This window comes from Chrysochloris asiatica, unplaced genomic scaffold (genome assembly GCF_000296735.1).
Source record: "Chrysochloris asiatica unplaced genomic scaffold, ChrAsi1.0 scaffold00061, whole genome shotgun sequence".
NCBI lineage: Eukaryota > Metazoa > Chordata > Mammalia > Afrosoricida > Chrysochloridae > Chrysochloris > Chrysochloris asiatica.
The window spans coordinates 17851025-17868057 of record NW_006408579.1 but is presented as its reverse complement, the minus strand read 5'-3'; the positions used below and the strand labels follow the sequence as shown (position 1 = coordinate 17868057).

The 17033-nt window shown below is 37.9% G+C and overlaps 1 pseudogene; it reads left to right on the top strand.

Moving 5' to 3' along the window:
* The window catches only part of LOC102821287, an 8990-nt pseudogene extending 2128 nt beyond the window's left edge, over positions 1–6862 (top strand).
* The last annotated feature ends 10171 nt before the right edge of the window (positions 6863–17033 follow it).

The window sequence follows — 17033 nt, the reverse complement described above, 5'->3', positions numbered from 1 at the left end:
CCCAGGAATTGATGGAATACAAAGTGAAATATTTCAACCAACTGATGCAGCACAAGAGACACTCACTCATCTCTGCCAATAAATTTGGAAGAAAGCTATGTGGTCAGTTGATTGAAATATATCTGTATTTGTAACTATTCCTGATAAAGTTAACCCAATGGAAATCAGAAATCATAAGACTATATCATTAATATCACATACAAGAAAATTTTGATAAAGATAATTCAAAAATGGCTGCAACTATAAATTGACAGGGTATCACCAGAAGCTCAAGAGATTCTGAAGTTAGGTTCTTGACTGGGAGCACAGAATACTAGAAAGATAGTTACCTGTGCTTTTATGGCTATGCAAAGGCTTTTAATTACGTGAATCATGACAAACTATGGACAACATTATGAAGAATGAATATTCTGGAACACTTAATTATGCTCATGAGGGACGTGTACATAGACCACGAGACAGTCCTTCAAACAAAACAAGGTAATACTGAATGGTTTACAATCAGGAAAGGTGTGCACCAGAGTTGTATTATTTTGCCATATTTATTCAATCTGACTCTATAAAGGCTTTTGATTCTGTGGATCATGAAAAGCTATGGACAACATGGCAGGTATGAGTATTCCAGAGTACATAGACCAAGAGGCAGTTGTTTGAACAGAAAAAGGGAAAAGAAAAACAGAAAAATGGTTTAAAATTAGGAAAGTTATGTGCCAGGGTTATATTCTTTTGCCATACTTAATCTGTATAATGAACAAATAAACCGAGAAGCTGGATTATATGAAGAAAAACGTGGCATCAGAATTAGAGGAAGTCTCATTAACAACCTGTGATATGCAGATGATACAAACTTGCTTGCTGAAAGCCAACAGGACTTAAAATACATATTGATGAAGACCAAAAACCACAGCCATTGGTATGGGTTGCACCTCAACATAAAGAGAACAAAAATCCTCAACACTGGACCAATCAATAAATAGCATCCATATAAATGGAGATAAGATTGAAGTTGTAAGTGACTTCATTTTGCTTGGATCAATCATCAACACTCATGGAAGCAGCAGTGAGGAAATCAAGCAATGTATTGCATTGGGCAAATATGCTGCACAAGACCTCATTAAAGTGTTCAAGAGCAAGACGTCAGTTTGAGGATTAAAGTATGCCTGACATAAGCCATGGTATTTTCAATAAACGCATATGCATGCGAGAGTTGGATCGTGAATAAAGAAGACAGTAGAAAAATTGATGCATTTGAGTTGTAGTGTTGGAGGAGGATATTGAAAATATCATGGACTTCCAGAAGAACAAATAGATCTGTGTTGGAAGAAGGACAGCCAGAGTGCTTCTTGGAAACTAGGATGGTCAGACTTTGTCTTTCATACTTCAGACATATTGTCAGGAAGGACTAGTCACTGCAGAAAGATATCATGTTTGGTAAAGTGGAGGGTAGGAGAAAAAGAGGAAGATCCCCAAGAGATGGGTTGGAACAGTGGCAGCATCAATGGACTCAAACATAGCAACAATTGTGAGGTTGGCACAGGACCAGGCGGTATTTCATTCTATTGTGCATAGGGTCACTATGAGTCGGTCCCAACTCAATGGCACCAAACAACAACAACAACAACAACATTCAATATGAGAAGCTGGATGGTATGAAGAAGAATGTGGCATCAGAATTGGAGGAAAACTCATTAACAGCCTTCTATATGCAGATGATACAACCTTGCTAGCTGAAAGTGAAGAGGACTTAAAATACTTACTGGTGAAGATTAAAGACACAGCCTTCGATATGGGTTGCACCTCAATGTAAAGAAAACAAAAATTCTCACACTGAATCAATAAATAGCATCCATATAAGTGGAGAAAAGATTGAAGTTGTCAAAGACTTCATTTGGCTTGGAACCAATATCAGCACTCGTGGAAGAAACCAATGGCATATTGCAACAGGAAAATCTGTTTTACATGACCTCTTTAAAGTATTCAAGAGTAAAGATCTCATTTTGAAGACTAAAGTTTACCTGATCCAAGTCATGGTATTTCCAAAAGATACATATGCATGTGAAAGTTGAACAACAAATAAGAGAGATTTAAAATAATTGTTGAATTATGTTGTTAGAGAAGAATATTTAAAGTACTGTGGATTGTTGGAAGACCAAACTGATCTGTGTGGAAGAATTTCAGCAAGAATATTCCTTAGAAGCCAGGATGGAAAGACTTCATCTCTTGTACTTTTGACATGCTATGATAAGGGACAAGTAGCTGGAGAAGGACATTTTGCTGGGTTAAGTGGAGAGTTAGCAGTAAAGAAGAAAATCCCAAACAAGATGGCTTGGAATAGTGGCAACACGCCTGGGCTGAAGCTTAACAATTATTGTAAAGATGACACAGGACCAGGTAGTGTTCTGTTGTGCATAAGATCATTATGTGTCAGAGCCAACTCTATGGCACCCAACAACAACAAACCCCATGTAGCACTGTAGGATAAGCAATGCACCACTAACTGAAACGTTGGTAGCTCAAACCTGCCAGCCACTCCTTGGAAACCCTAAACACCATGAATCAGAATTGACTTAATGGTACTTAACATGAGCAACAGCAATCCCCTACAATGTATTCTTCTATAAGCAGCCAATCAATTGAAAGGAAGCTTCCTTGGGAGTGTGGCCTACTTCCAGTATATTGAATAGTTGGGCAAAGCTGCTTGAGTTCTATTTTGTCTGGATTCTATATCTGATTCATCATCCAAGTTCTTTGGACTTGAGTCAGGGGCCTGCTCTATTGCCTGCCAATCCTGGGAGTCATTAGCAGCCAACCATTTAACAGCTCAGCCTGCCTGCCTGCCTGATGGTTGGCCTGCTGTTATATGTTCATCAGCCCTGTAGTTACGTGAGTCAGAAGCCTCTATCCTGACATCTGATCAACAGACTTGCACTTACCCACCCCTACAACTATGTGAGCCATTTCTGTGATATAAACCACTCTTTATATAAACACATACAAGCTTCATTTGTTTTTGCTTCTTTACAGAAGCTAGCCTAAAACAGGGTGCCTCTAGGCACTTCATATAAGGAGCTAGGTTTTCTGATCCACAGAACTAGAGCCAAGCATCTTCTGGCTGAGGCTTATAAGAGAGTGGAGTTCCCATTGGGCATTTATCATTAGCCCTAAAAGAACTTTGCAACATTGTTCAAGAGGATCAGAGGTCAGGCCAAGGAGCCAAGGTCAGAGAGAGGTCTGTCTGAGGACGCAGCAGAAGAGAAGCTGTCTTAACTGAACATTTACAACAATGAATTGTAACTTGTTAACATTACTGCTGTTGTTAATTACTGGCTCAGCAACCCTGGATCGGGTTTCCAACTGGTGGGTTTGAATCACTGACCTTGTAGTTAAGAGGCTTATCTTACAGCACCAATCAGGACTCCACTAGTAATTCTCATAATTATGAGTGTGGTCTGTGAACTCTGTGTGGACACTGCAATGAATTATTGAACAAGGCAAGTACAGAGTATTGTGGGTGGGACCGTTGATGTCAGAATTGGTAATGAAGATTGGAAAGTGGAGGTGTGTCTGACCTCAGCTTCACTGGACTCAACTTTGGACTGATGTTGATGGAGATTCTTCTCCTCCTCACCTTGTGAAGCTGGCGGAGTTTAGACACCTTCCCCATGCCATTTCTTCAGATATACAGGCATGTGGATAAGAGTGGGCAGAATTTATGATTATTTTTAACTTGCCTGCTGTTATCTATCAAAACAACATTGGCTAAGTAGACAGAATGAGGAGCTCTGGTTGTGTTGTGGTTATGAGTTGAGCTGCTAACCTCAAGGTCAGCAGTTTGAACTGCCAACTGTTCCACAGAAGAAAGATGAGGCTTTATGCTCCTGTAAAGGTTTATACCCTCAGAAACCCTATACAGGGTTGCTATGAGTTAGAACTGACTTCAGAGCACATAACCACCACCGAGTAGACAAAATAACCTTATTGCTTGACATTACCGTCTGTCTGTCATTGATTACCCCAATAGGGTCATGTTGTTGTTGTTAAGTGCCGTCAAGTTAGTTGCAACACAGAGCAATGCTGTATAGGTTTTCCAAGGAGCAGCTGGTGAGTTTCAACCACTGACCTTGAAATTCAAAACAACTTTGCAGTATAGAGCATTAACTAATAGTGCCATACCAGAACTCCTGACATGCCAGAGTAGAAAACAAAGTAACTGTGGTGACTGAGTGTGCGACAGTGCCTCACTCAAGCATCCTATGTCCAATTCATCAATCATCAATATTGATCAGATTCTTTCTCTAATAAATACCCAATCTTTCAGTTTCAGAGATCAACTTTGAGCATCTAGTACACCATTGCTTGAGGACATCAACCAGTCATGTGGTGACAAGTTGACTATGCTACGTTTTTTGCCTTGGAAGTAGCAGCAATTCATCTTTATTAGAGTTGACAATTATTCCAGGCGTAAATTTATGCTTCTCCTTGACTGGCTTCATTCAACACTATTAACTGAGTAAATATGCACTTTTTGATGCACTACTATGTGATTGATGAAGGAGAAGCTGACTACTTCCAAATGTTTAGCCACTGGAAACCTATGAATAGCAGTGAAACACTGTCAGCACCAAAACGCTGAATATCGAAACATAATACATTGCACCAGAATATTGTCAGCTATAGTAAAACAGAAGATGATTTTGTCAGGATGGAAGGCACTCAAATTATGACTGTGGAAGAACTGACACCTCAAAGTAGAGTTGACCATAATGACACCTGGGGCACAACTCGAAAGAAGGAGAATCAGCTGCAAATATCCACTAAAAACTGGAACATGAAATGTATGAAGTATGAATCTAACAAAATTAGAAGTTATCAAAAATGAAATGGAAAGCATAAACATTGATATCTTAGGCATTTGTGAGCTGAAATGGGCTGGTATTGGCCATTTTGAATCTGACAAATATTTGGTTTACTATGCCAGGAATGATAAGTGGAAGAGAAATAGTGCCAAATTCATTACAAAAAAGAGCATATCAAGATCTTTCTTGAAGTATAATGTTGTCTGAGCTACAATAATATGTATACAGCACTGTGGATTAATGCGCCAGACTACAAAACTGTTTGAATGGAAGGTTGCTCCTCAGAAACCAGTCGCTTCTCAGAAACCCTGTATAGGGTCGCTATGGGTAGGAACTGACTGTTGTTGTTGTTAAGTGCCATCGAGTCGGTTCCGACCCATAGCGACTGACTAGATGGTACTTAACAGCAACAACATAAAAAAACCCAGTTAATACCACTGTTATTTAAATTTATGCGCCAGTCATGAAACTGAAGAATTCTACCAACTTCTTCAGTCTGAAATTTATCAAACATGAAATCAAGATGTATGGATGATTACTGGAATTTTGAATGCAAAGGTGGAAAACAAAAAGGAAGGATCAGTCATTGAAAAAGATGTCCTTGGTGATAGAAACAATGCTGACATTTGCATGATAGAATTTTGCAGGACCAATGACTTCCTCACTGCAAATACCTATTTAAACCACATAAAAGACAATTGTATACATGGACTTCACCAGATGGACTACAAAGGAATCAAATTGATTACATCTGTGGAAAGAGATAGTAGAAAAGCTCCATATTATCCGCCAAAACAAGGTTAGGGGCAGACTGTGGAACAGATCATCAGTTGCTCATATGCAAGTTAAGGCTGAATAGTAAGAAATTTTTCAGAGGCCCACAAGAGCCAAAATTTGACCTAGAACATACCCCATATGAATTTAAAGACTGTCTTAAGAAAATATTTGATGTACTAGACATTGATGACTGAAAACCAGAAGACTTGTGTGATGACATCCAGAACATCATACAGGAAAAAAGCTAAAGATCATTAAGAAGATAAGGAAAAGATAAGATCAAAAGAGATGACAGAAGAGACTCTGAAATTTGCTCTCCAGCATAGACATGATAAAGCAAATAGAAGAAATGAGGAGGTAAAAGAGCTGAACAAATAATTTCAAAGGGCAGCTTGAGAAGACCAAATCAAATATTATAGTAAGTTTTTTTGGGGGTGGGGTCTGGAGTAGTGGGAAGGAGAAGGCATTGGTAAAAAAATCAATTTAGAATACAGAGGGTTTGGTCCAGTTGATATAATAATTTTGAAGTGTAGATCATTAGTAATAAGCTCAATTTCATCTAGTCTGTTTTTCTTTTTAAGGAAAAAAAATGACATAATGTGCAAACTTAAATCATAGGTTGTAGATCAAAAGAAACCTATTCACTTCTATCATGATTGGAATGGCAAAGAGATTGGAGTGTTGAATACACATTTATTTCTGACTTTAAACCAATGGTTTCCTTTGTTAATCTTCCTAAAAAAGACTACATTAGAAAGAAAAGCAAGTGGTTGATAAAAATTAAAGAGTGGGTGGACAAGTGTGATATAGGTGCCTTTGTCATGCCTTTTAGTGGGGCACTGGAACTCAAGTTGTAAGAAATGATTGTTGAGGAGAGACAGAAGCATCTGGAAGCAAATGTGACACAAAGTGGTTTGCCAAAGATCATTAAGGCTGGGTTTGCAGCACTCCAACTAGAATACTTTTTGACTGCAGGCCCAGATGAAGTACGTGCATCTACCATCAGGAAAGGGACAAAGGCTCCTCAGGCTGCAGGAAAGATTCACACAGATTTTGAAAAGGAGTTCATAATGGCTGAATTAATGAAATATGAATATTTTAAAGAGGATTTTGAAAATGTGATGAAGGCAGCAGGAAAGTACAGACAACAAGGCAGAAATTATATTGTTGAAGATGGAGAGATGATCTTCTTCTAAGTCAATACACCACAGCAACCAAACAAGAAATGAATTTCAGTTATTGCTCCAATAAACACACAATTTCCAAAAGGTTTATATATACATTTTTAAAATTAAAATTTCTGAAAACTAGAGGGGAAAATAAAGTCTGGGGCAAGCTGGGAATCTTCTACACACAAAATTATTTTTATTTGTGTTAAAATGAAAAATATTGTGTACCTTCAATGGAATGCATGTTCACTAAATGTGTACAGCTTTCCTTTTCACATGATTAAGACCCTACTCCAAATTATAGAAGCTTTTCAGGAGCCATATAACTCTCATGATACTTCATCAATCTCCATCATATATGACAAGCCTGACACATTTAACAGTGACAACAATGTGACTTACTCCTTTTTGAATCTACATATAATGCATGTTTTACAGTACTCCAGATGTCTACACTCAATAAAGTATTTGAAAAAAATTAAAGAACACAAAAATCCTCACCACTGGACCAATAAAAACATTCTTATCAATGGAGAAAGGATTGAAGTTGTCAAGGACTTCATTCTTCTTGGATCAACTATCAACACTCACGGAAGCAGCAGTCAAGAGATCAAAGGATGTATTGCATTAGGCAAATCTTCTGCACAAGACCTTTATAAAGTGTTGAATAGCAAAGATGTCAGTTTGAGGACTAAGGTGTGCCTGACCCTAGCCATGGCATTTTCAATAACCTCATATGCATGCAAAAGCTGAACAGTGAATCAGGGAGACCATAGAAGAACTGATGTTTTTGAGTTATGGTGTTAGGGGAGAATATTGAAAGTGCCATGGGCTGCCAAAAGAACCAATAGAACCATTTTGGAAGAAATGCAGCCAGAGTGCCATCTTGGAGGCCAAGATGGCCAAACTTAGTCGCTCATACTTCGGACAAATTGTCAGGAGAGACAAGTCGCTGGAGAAGGATATGATGTTTGGTAAGATGGAGGGTCAAAGAAATAGGGGAAGACCCCCAATGAGATGGATTGGCCAAGTTGCAGCATTGATGGACTCAAGCATGGCAATAATAGTGAGGTTGACCCAGGATCAGGCAGTGTTTCGTTCTGCTGTGCATAAGATCGCTATGAGTCAGTGCTGACTCGATGGCACATAACAACAACAACAACAACATATATTCTGAAATTTTCTGTCTCTCCTTCTTCCTAGTCTAGGAAGCTCTGATGAAACCTGGCCATCTTGAGTGACCCTTCTGGTATCTAAATACTTGTGGCCTAGCTTTCAGAATCACAGCAACATGCAAGCCACCACAATATGATAGAAAGGCAATTGGTGAGATTATAGGGAGATATATGTTAATATGAGTGATAGGGCAAGCAATATACAACAACACGGAGGTTGGCAGAAAAATTATGAAGGTAGCAGGAGACACAGAGAAGAATAGAATTAAAGTGAATAGAGGAAAATATTGCTAACTGATGGTACATGGAGGGACTGCCATCATTGTAATGAAGCATAGTATATGATTTGTAGAGTGTTAAAACTGATGATCTGCTCTGCAAACCTTCACTTAATTCACAATAAAAAGTTTTTAAAAAAGAGTTGTTATGTTTGAGACCATTGTGGCTGCCACTGTTTCAATCCACCTCATGTGAGATCTTTTTTGATGACCCTTCACTTTACCAAGCTGATGTTTTTCTCCAGGGACTGGTTGCTTCTTACAACATATCCAAAATATAAGAGATAAAGTCTCATCATCCACACTTCTCAGGAGTATTCTCGCTGTACTTCTTCCAAGACAGATTTGTTTATTCTTCTGGCAGTATAAGGAACTTTCAATATTCTTCTCTGATACCATAATTCAAATGCATTGATTGTTCTACAGTCTTCTTTTTCATTGTCCAAATTTTACATCCATAAGAGGCGATTGAAAATAGTATTGCTTGGGTCAAGCTCACCTTAATTTTCAAAGTGATATTTTTGCTCTTTAACACTTTAGAAAGGTCTTTTACAACAGATCTGCGTAATGCAATATGTCATTTGATTTCTTTGCTGCTGCTTTCATTAGCATTGATTGTGTATCTGAGTACAATGAAATCATTGACTTCAATCTATTCTCAACTTATCATGATACTATTTATTAGTCAAACTGTGAGGAGTTTTGTTTTCTTTACATTGAGCTGCAAACCATACTGAAGGTTGTAATCTGATTTTCATCAGAAATTGTTCAGGTCCTCTTCATTTTCACCAAGCAAGGCTGTGTCATCAGCAATCTGTTGATGAATCTTCCTCCATTCCTAATGCCATGTTCTTCTTCATATAATCCATCTTTTCAGAATATTTGCACAGAGTCCCCTTTTTCTACTTTAATAAATACCTCTAGGTCTATGTATAGATTTCTCATGAACACAATTAAGTTTTCTGGAGTTTTCATTCTTAGAAATGTTATCCATAGTTTGTTATGATCCACAGAACCCACTGTTTTTGAATAGTTGGTAAAACACAAGTCAATATCTTTCAGGTATCCTCTGCTTTTAGCCAAGATCCATCTGTTGTCAACAATGATATCCATCATTCCACATTCTCTTCTGAATCCAACTTGAATCACTAGCAGCTACTTATCAATAGACTGTTTCAATTTTTTTTTTTTTTTGAATGATCTTCAGCAAAATGTTTCTTACATGGGTTATTTATGATATAAGTCAATGATTTCCACATTCTGTTGGGTCACCTTTCTTTGAATGGACACAAATAAGGGTATTGTCCCATCAGTTGATCCCATAGCTGTCTTCTACATTTCTTGGCATAGACAGGTGTGTACTTTCAGTGCCACATTAATAATTTGAAACATATCAGTTTGTATTCTGTCAATTACTGGAGCTTTGTTTTTCACCAGTGCCTTCCAGCTTGGACTTCTTCCTTCAAAACCATGGATTCTTGATCATATAGTACCTAATAAAATTACTGAATATCTTTCAATTTTTTTTGGTACAGTGACTTTGCATATTCCTTCTATCTTTTGCTGCGTCCTGAATCATTCAATTATTTTGCCATTGTTGTTGTTCTTGTTTAGTGCCATTGAGTCTGTTTTGACTCACAGTGATGCTGTATAGGGTTTTTGAAGAGTGACTGGTGGGTTTGTTCTGCAGACCTTGAGGCTAGCAGTCCAGTGTTTACCCTACAGCACCACAGCATGACTCCATTTTGCCTATGTCGTTGTTGTTAAGTGCCATTAATTTAATTCTGACTGATAGTGACCCTGTATAGGGTTTCCAAGGAACAGCTGGTGGGTTTGAACCACCAAACTTGTGATTAGCAGTCCAGTGTTGATCCTGCAGTACCACACCAAGATTCCAAGTACCCACTGTTATTGTTGTTGTTGTTGTTATGTGCCGTGGAGTTGGTTCTGACTCATAGCGACCCTGTACAGGGTTTCCGAGGCTGTAAATCTTTACGGGATCAGAAAGCCTCATCTTTCTCCCACAGAACAGCTGGTAGTTTTGAACTACTGACAGTAAGATTAGCAGCCCAATTCCTAACCACTACGCTACCAGAGCTCCTTTTAAATACTCACTAGCAACTGATATGGACTCAAGCATGGCAACAGTAGTGAGGTTGGCCCAAGATCCGGCAGTGTTTTGTTCTGCTGTGCCTAATGTCTCTGTGAGTCGGTACCAACTTGATGGCATGTAACAACATCAGCAACTGACAATAACAAGTACTGAGTCTGTGTCTGTAAAAAACGTAAGAAATCTTAAAAATTGGTAGAACATAGTCATAAAAAGTTGAGAAGGAAAAATAGACTAGGGTAGAAGATACATTAATTAAAACTTGGGGATGAATTAATTCCAAAGAAGGTTGCTTTCTCTCACAAGAGTTTGCATTAATAAGTTTATAGAAAGATCCCTTTCCCTCACCTGCCTCAGTTCGTTGTTTAAAAGAAAAACATGGAGCTAAAAGTGCTAACATTTCAACATCTGCTTGTTATTGTTAAGATCATTGAGTCCGTTCCAACACATAGTGACCCTGTATATTTGAACTGCTGACATGGTTGCCAGGACATTGCCACCAGGGAAGTCCAAAGGCTACTTTCTTTCACAGGAGTTTGCATTAATAACCTAGAAAGAACTCTTTCTCTTCCTGCCTCTTCCAACCCTTCATTGTTTAAAATAAATACATGGAGTCAAAAGTGCTGACATTTAAACCTCTGCTTATTAAGATTTAAATAGATTTTTATGAGTAAAATATGTTAAAAAATCAAACCATTATAATGTCTACTTGACATTACAGTTTCATTTTCAGAAGATGAGGGCAAACAGCAATTCAATCTTATAAAATCACTAGAGAAAATAAGTACTGAGAAAATTATTGGTACAGTAGTTTTTGTAGCATATTTGTGGACTATCAGTGAATAAACCATTAGGAGATTTGGATACAGAAAAAAAGAAAGCAAACTGAAAAATAAATTTATTTGCACAAAACCTTAAAATGCACATAAACAAGAATCTTTAAAGTATCATTCTGGTTGATTTTTAACATCATTGCTGTTGCTAGGTGCACTGAGTCGATTCTGACTTTTAACAACCCCATCAACAACAAAATGAAACACTGCCCAGTCCTGCGCCAACCTCACAATGGGTGCTACACCTGAGCCCATTGCGGCTGCCACTGTACCAATCTATCTTGCTGCCGGTTTCCTCTTTTTCACTGACCCTTTACTTTACCAAGCATTATACTCTTCTCCAGGCCATTGCTACCTCCTTATAATATGAGACTAAGTCTCATTATCTTTGCTTCTAAGGAGTATTCTGGCTGTTCTTCCAACACAAATTTGTTTGTTCTTCTGGAAATCCACGGTACTTTCAATATTTTTCTCCAACATTAAGAATACATTATTTGTGAAAATTTTTATCAGCATCATAAGGGACTGTTTTGTTTAAAGAATTAAGAACTTTTTCTTTCACATTTGTAACAATAATTTAAGGAGCCCTGATACTGTAGTGAGTTACAAGCTGGGCTGCTAACTGCGAGGTCAGTAGTTTGAATCTACCAAAGGCGCCATGGACGAAAGAGGAGGTTTTCTGCACCTGTAAAGATTTATAGCCTCAGAAACCCTATAAAGGGTCCCTAAAGATTTGGAACCGACTTGGTGGCACACCACCACCACCAAAACTAATTTACTAAATGACTTTGTTAGCAAGTCACTTAATTGTTCCAACTATCCGTGTCTTATTGTTAGTAAGAATAATATGTCTCACAGATCTCCACTGCTATTGCTGTCAAGTCAGTTTTGACTTGTGGTTATCCCATGTGTTCCTGAGTAGAACCACTCCACGGTTTTCTGGGCTGCAATCTTTATGGAAGCAGATTGTTAGAACTTTTTATCATGGTGCCGTTGGGTAGGTTTAAACTACCAAACGAGGTCAGTAAACCAAAACAAAACCCATTGCTGTGAAGTCAATTCCAATTCATATCAGTTCTTTGTTGTTGTTGTTGTTAAGTGCCGTCGAGTCGGTTCCGACCCATAGCGACCCTGTACAGGGTTTCCGAGGGTGTAAATCTTGGCGGGAGTAGAAAGCCTCATCTTTCTCCCGCGGAGCAGCTGGTAGTTTCGAACCGCTGACCTTAAAGTTCACAGCCCGATTCGTAACCACTAGGCTACCAGAGCTCCTTAGAATAACTAGTCCGCAGAGTGTCCCAGGCTGGAAATCTTTAAGAAAGCAGACTGCTGCATCTTTTTACTATGGAATGGCTGGCAGGTTCAAACCAGTGACCTTTTCATTGACAGTCAATTGCACAACCTGTGCTTCTTTTAGATCAGTATTTAAGTGTAAACCATTGCACCGCTCAGAGACCTCAGTCTTACAAATGTGTGTCCATTGCCACTATGAGTCAGAACTGGCTCAACAGCAAGTTAATCAACCAGTATATGACAGCTAAAAATGATCACTGTATCTTTCATTTTTCTTACTGAATATAGAGTCAAATTCTATTCAAATTGAATGCCAGTTGGCCTTAGAACTTGCTTGATAACAGAATATAGAGATGATGCTTTGGAACTGTTATGGTTAGGTCATAAGAAGATTGTACCTTTCACCTGGGAATAATTCTGGGGGATTTCCAGCCACATAAAAAACCCTGGTATGGTTCTGTGGGCTAATGCATCAGACTGCGAAGTCATTTGAACTGCAAGGTTGGTGGTTCAAGCTCACCAGCTGCTCCTTGGAAACCCTATGCAGGGTTGTTGTAGGTCAGAATTGACTTGATGGCACTTAACAACAACAACAATATAAGGCAGTCATATTGAGGTAACCCAAACTAGTTATGTGAAGAGGTCATATGAGAGAGAGCGGGAGATGCAACAAAAATTAAAATATTCCAGCCATCTCAGTCCATGCAGCAGATATAAGATGAAAGTTTCAGATGACCCCCAGCTGTATGAATTTTCCAGCTGATGCAGATAATATAATAATTTATCTAAAATATAATAAATAGTAGTCTTAAACAAGTAGACTTTAGAATGCTTTGATGATCTACAGGAGATAGATGTGGCAGTATGTTTCCATAAAATATTTATAGCCTTGGAAACCCAATGGGGAAGGTCAACTTGCCATATAAGATTGCTATGAGTTGAAACTTGATGGCAGTAATTTGGGTAATTTTGTTTTCTTTTGTTCTGTGGTTACATGACAGGTAAATGAAAAAAGTATAAGAGTTTTGTAATAAGGTGCTGTGAGATTCTGATAGTGGGTCTACAATAGATAGTGGTAGTCTATAATATATAGCGGTTCCAACTCATAGTGACCCTGCATAGGGTTTCTGAGGCTGTAAATCTTTATGGGAGCAGAAAGCCTCATCTTTCTCCTGCAGAACAGCTGGTAGTTTCAAATTGCTGACCTTGAGATTAGCAGCTCAAATCATAACCACTACACTACCAGAGCTCCTTCTACAATAGGTTGTTGTTGTTGCTGTCAGGTGCCATCGAGTTGGAAGCAACTCATAGCGACCCCATGCACAGCAGAACGAAACAATGTCTGATCCTGGGCCAACCTCACTACTGCCGCCACACTCGATGCCATCAATGATGCCACCTGGCCAATCCATCTCATTGGGGGTCTTCCTCTTTTTCTCTGACCCTCCAACTTACCCAGCATGACATCCTTGTCCAGTGACTGTTCCCTCCTGACAGTATGTCCAAAGTATGAGAGATGAAGCTTAGCCATCCTGGTCTCCAAGGAGCACTCTGGCTGCACTTCTTCCAAAACAGATCTATTGGTTCTTTTGGCAGTCCATGGCACTTTTAGTATTCTCCTCCAACACCACAATTCAAAGGTAATTGAAAAGTCAAACAAACAATGACTACAGTTCACAAATCATGTGATTCTTAAAATCACAATAATAGATAGTGGCTGATCGGTTCTGTTATAAATTTTATTACATGTCTTTTAGCCCCATATAAAGAGTCCTGGTTAAGCACTTGGCTGCTAACTAAAAGGTTAGAGGCTTGAATCTGACAAACACTTTGCTAGAGAAAGGTATAGCAGTTTGCTTCTGAAGAGATTACAGTCTTGGAAACTTTATGCAGCATCTCTACTCTGTCCTATAGGGTCATTATGAGCCAGAAACCACTTCACAGAAATGTGTTTAGTGATTTGACCACATAGGATGTAAATAGCAAAACTGTGTTAGTTTACTTGTGTCCAAGCTCCACTTTTGTTAGGAGAGTGAGGAGGTTGTTGGCAATCATTATTTGCTGTGTTATAAGACACGGAACAATTATAGGTGTCCTCACCAGTTTCTTATCATGCATAATCATCTTACCTGTGGGCATGAACAAACATTAATAACATAGAAACTAAAAGGACAGCTTCATTCTTAAAAAGGAATTCTTTTGCGTTGAAATTCAGCTGTATCTGCTTCTCTGCTGTGGTTGTACATGTTGCAATACATAAACTCTGTACATTAGAAATTAGTTTTCATTGGCAGGTTAAAAAATTTAAATTTCCCATTTTGTCATTGGCCGTGTCCTAATTTATATTTCATTAGTATTTTCTGGTATATGAACATATCTGTTCATACAGTGTAGTGATTTTTGAAGATGAGGTATAAGGAGCAAACAGAAAAGTTTATACCTGATCTGACAGATAATTATAAGAAGTTTTGTGATGCAGAAATTTAAAATGTTCAAACAACTAACAGTATATAATAAGACAGTTTATTGATAACATGACATCCAATGTTGAAAGGGTTTTTGTGTATAATCCGAAATCTGATGGCTTCTTAACCATATTCAGGATTCGACATATTTCATTAGTAAATGCCCTGGTGTCGCATTTATAAAATCTGTAAATGAATGTGAAGTTCATAAAGCTTTCTCTCTTGCTAAAAGATTCCCTCCCAAAAACAACAGCCAAGTTGCAGCTAATGATTTGCCTTCATTTTGGGAACACAGCATTCTTAGAGTAATTGTGGTGGTATATGTACCATAATGTAGTTTTATGAAATAGTTTATTCTGCAAAAGGTTTTGCTTCTCTGAGAAAAAGAAAAAATAATGCACTCATACTTTATTGTGGTACTTTCTTCAATACTTTCTTCAAACACAATACTTTCTTCAAACCAGAAATGCTAGTGGCAAATATTCTTGGAGAGTAAATGAAAAATGTTCTGGATGATGATTCTAAAAATGTTTACTTTTGTTAAGCTAAGACAAGTTCATTTAAGAATATTCCACAAAACTGAAAATTGGAAAGAGACTGTACAAATGTCCCGCTATGAATAGAAATCTAGTAGGTTTGTAAAGAAAGTATTTTTAACAGGATAGAGGAACTTAAAGGAGAATTACAGAGGTAGTTTCAAGAAATTTGTCTGCTAGATTTTTTTTAAAAGAAATGCTTTTAAGATAAAGAATGACTATAGAAAATTAGTTTAGAAATTAGCAGCCATTTTTTTATTACATGAAACACTTGAACACATCTCACCAAGGGCCTAAAAGAAATGTTTTGACCTTAAGTGACACAATTACTGAGAAAAAATGAAAATGTCATTTTTGTAGAAGATAATGCTGTACAAGAAATTATAAAATATTTCTCTTGCTGCTTGGACCTGTAAGTAAGAAAAGAAATGAGCAAGTCTCCAGTCCCATGGAAAGCCCCTGGAGAAGAATACAACAATATCGCTCACTCATTTTCTTTTCCATAAAAAATGACCCTTACTCTGAATTTTCTGGACAACTTAAGAATATGAATTTGGGGATAAAAAGGAGAAGTTTGTGAGTTATGTCTGATTATACACACAAGAAAGGATTTACTGACCTTCTCTAGAAAAATTTTGTATTTCTCTGAAACAACAAAACAAAACATTATTTTGCCATTCACAGAAAAATAATGAACTTTTTTGTTGTACTTTTCAACTTCTTATGTATGTGAGCAAGCTTTTTCTTGTTTATCAAGTGTCATGAATAAGAGCAGAAATTGTCTCATTTTGTTTGAAAATGAAAAATTGAGTACTGTGTAACAATAAATAAATACATACATACAAACAAACATGAATACATGCCTGCTTACAGTGATTTTATATCATCCATCCCTGTACATTTAATTCAAACTCATAGCAACCCCACTGGACAAAGCAGAACTGCCTATAAGGTTTCCAAGTCGGTGGTTACAAATCCGGCTGCGAACCTTAAGGTCAGCAGTTCGAAACTACCAGCCGCTCTGTGAGAGAAAGATGAGGCTTTCTGCTCCCTTAAAGATTTGCAGCCTCGGAGACCCTGTACAGGGTCAATGAGTCAGAACCAACTCAAAGGCACTTAACAACAACGACAATCTTTACTGATGAGTCCTGGTGTGGTGCTGCAGAATTTCAAGGTCAGTGGTTTTATGTTTTGCTATGGTGATGGAAGGTATGGCACAAGTACTTCAAATACTAGCAAGACTGCACAGGATTGGTAGACAGGTATAAGTGGAGCTTCCAGACTAAGACACTAGGAATAAAGACTTGATAATCTACTTCCAAAAATTAACCAATGAAAATCTATGAGTCACAACAGAATATTATTTGAGATATGCTCTTTCACCATACTTATTCAATCTGTATGCTAAGCAAATCATCCTAGAAGCTGGGTTCTATAAAGAAAAACGTAGCATCAGGATTGGAGGAAGACTCATTAACAACCTGCGATATGCAGATGATACAACCTAGCTTGCTGAAAGTGAAGAGGACTTGAAACATTTACTG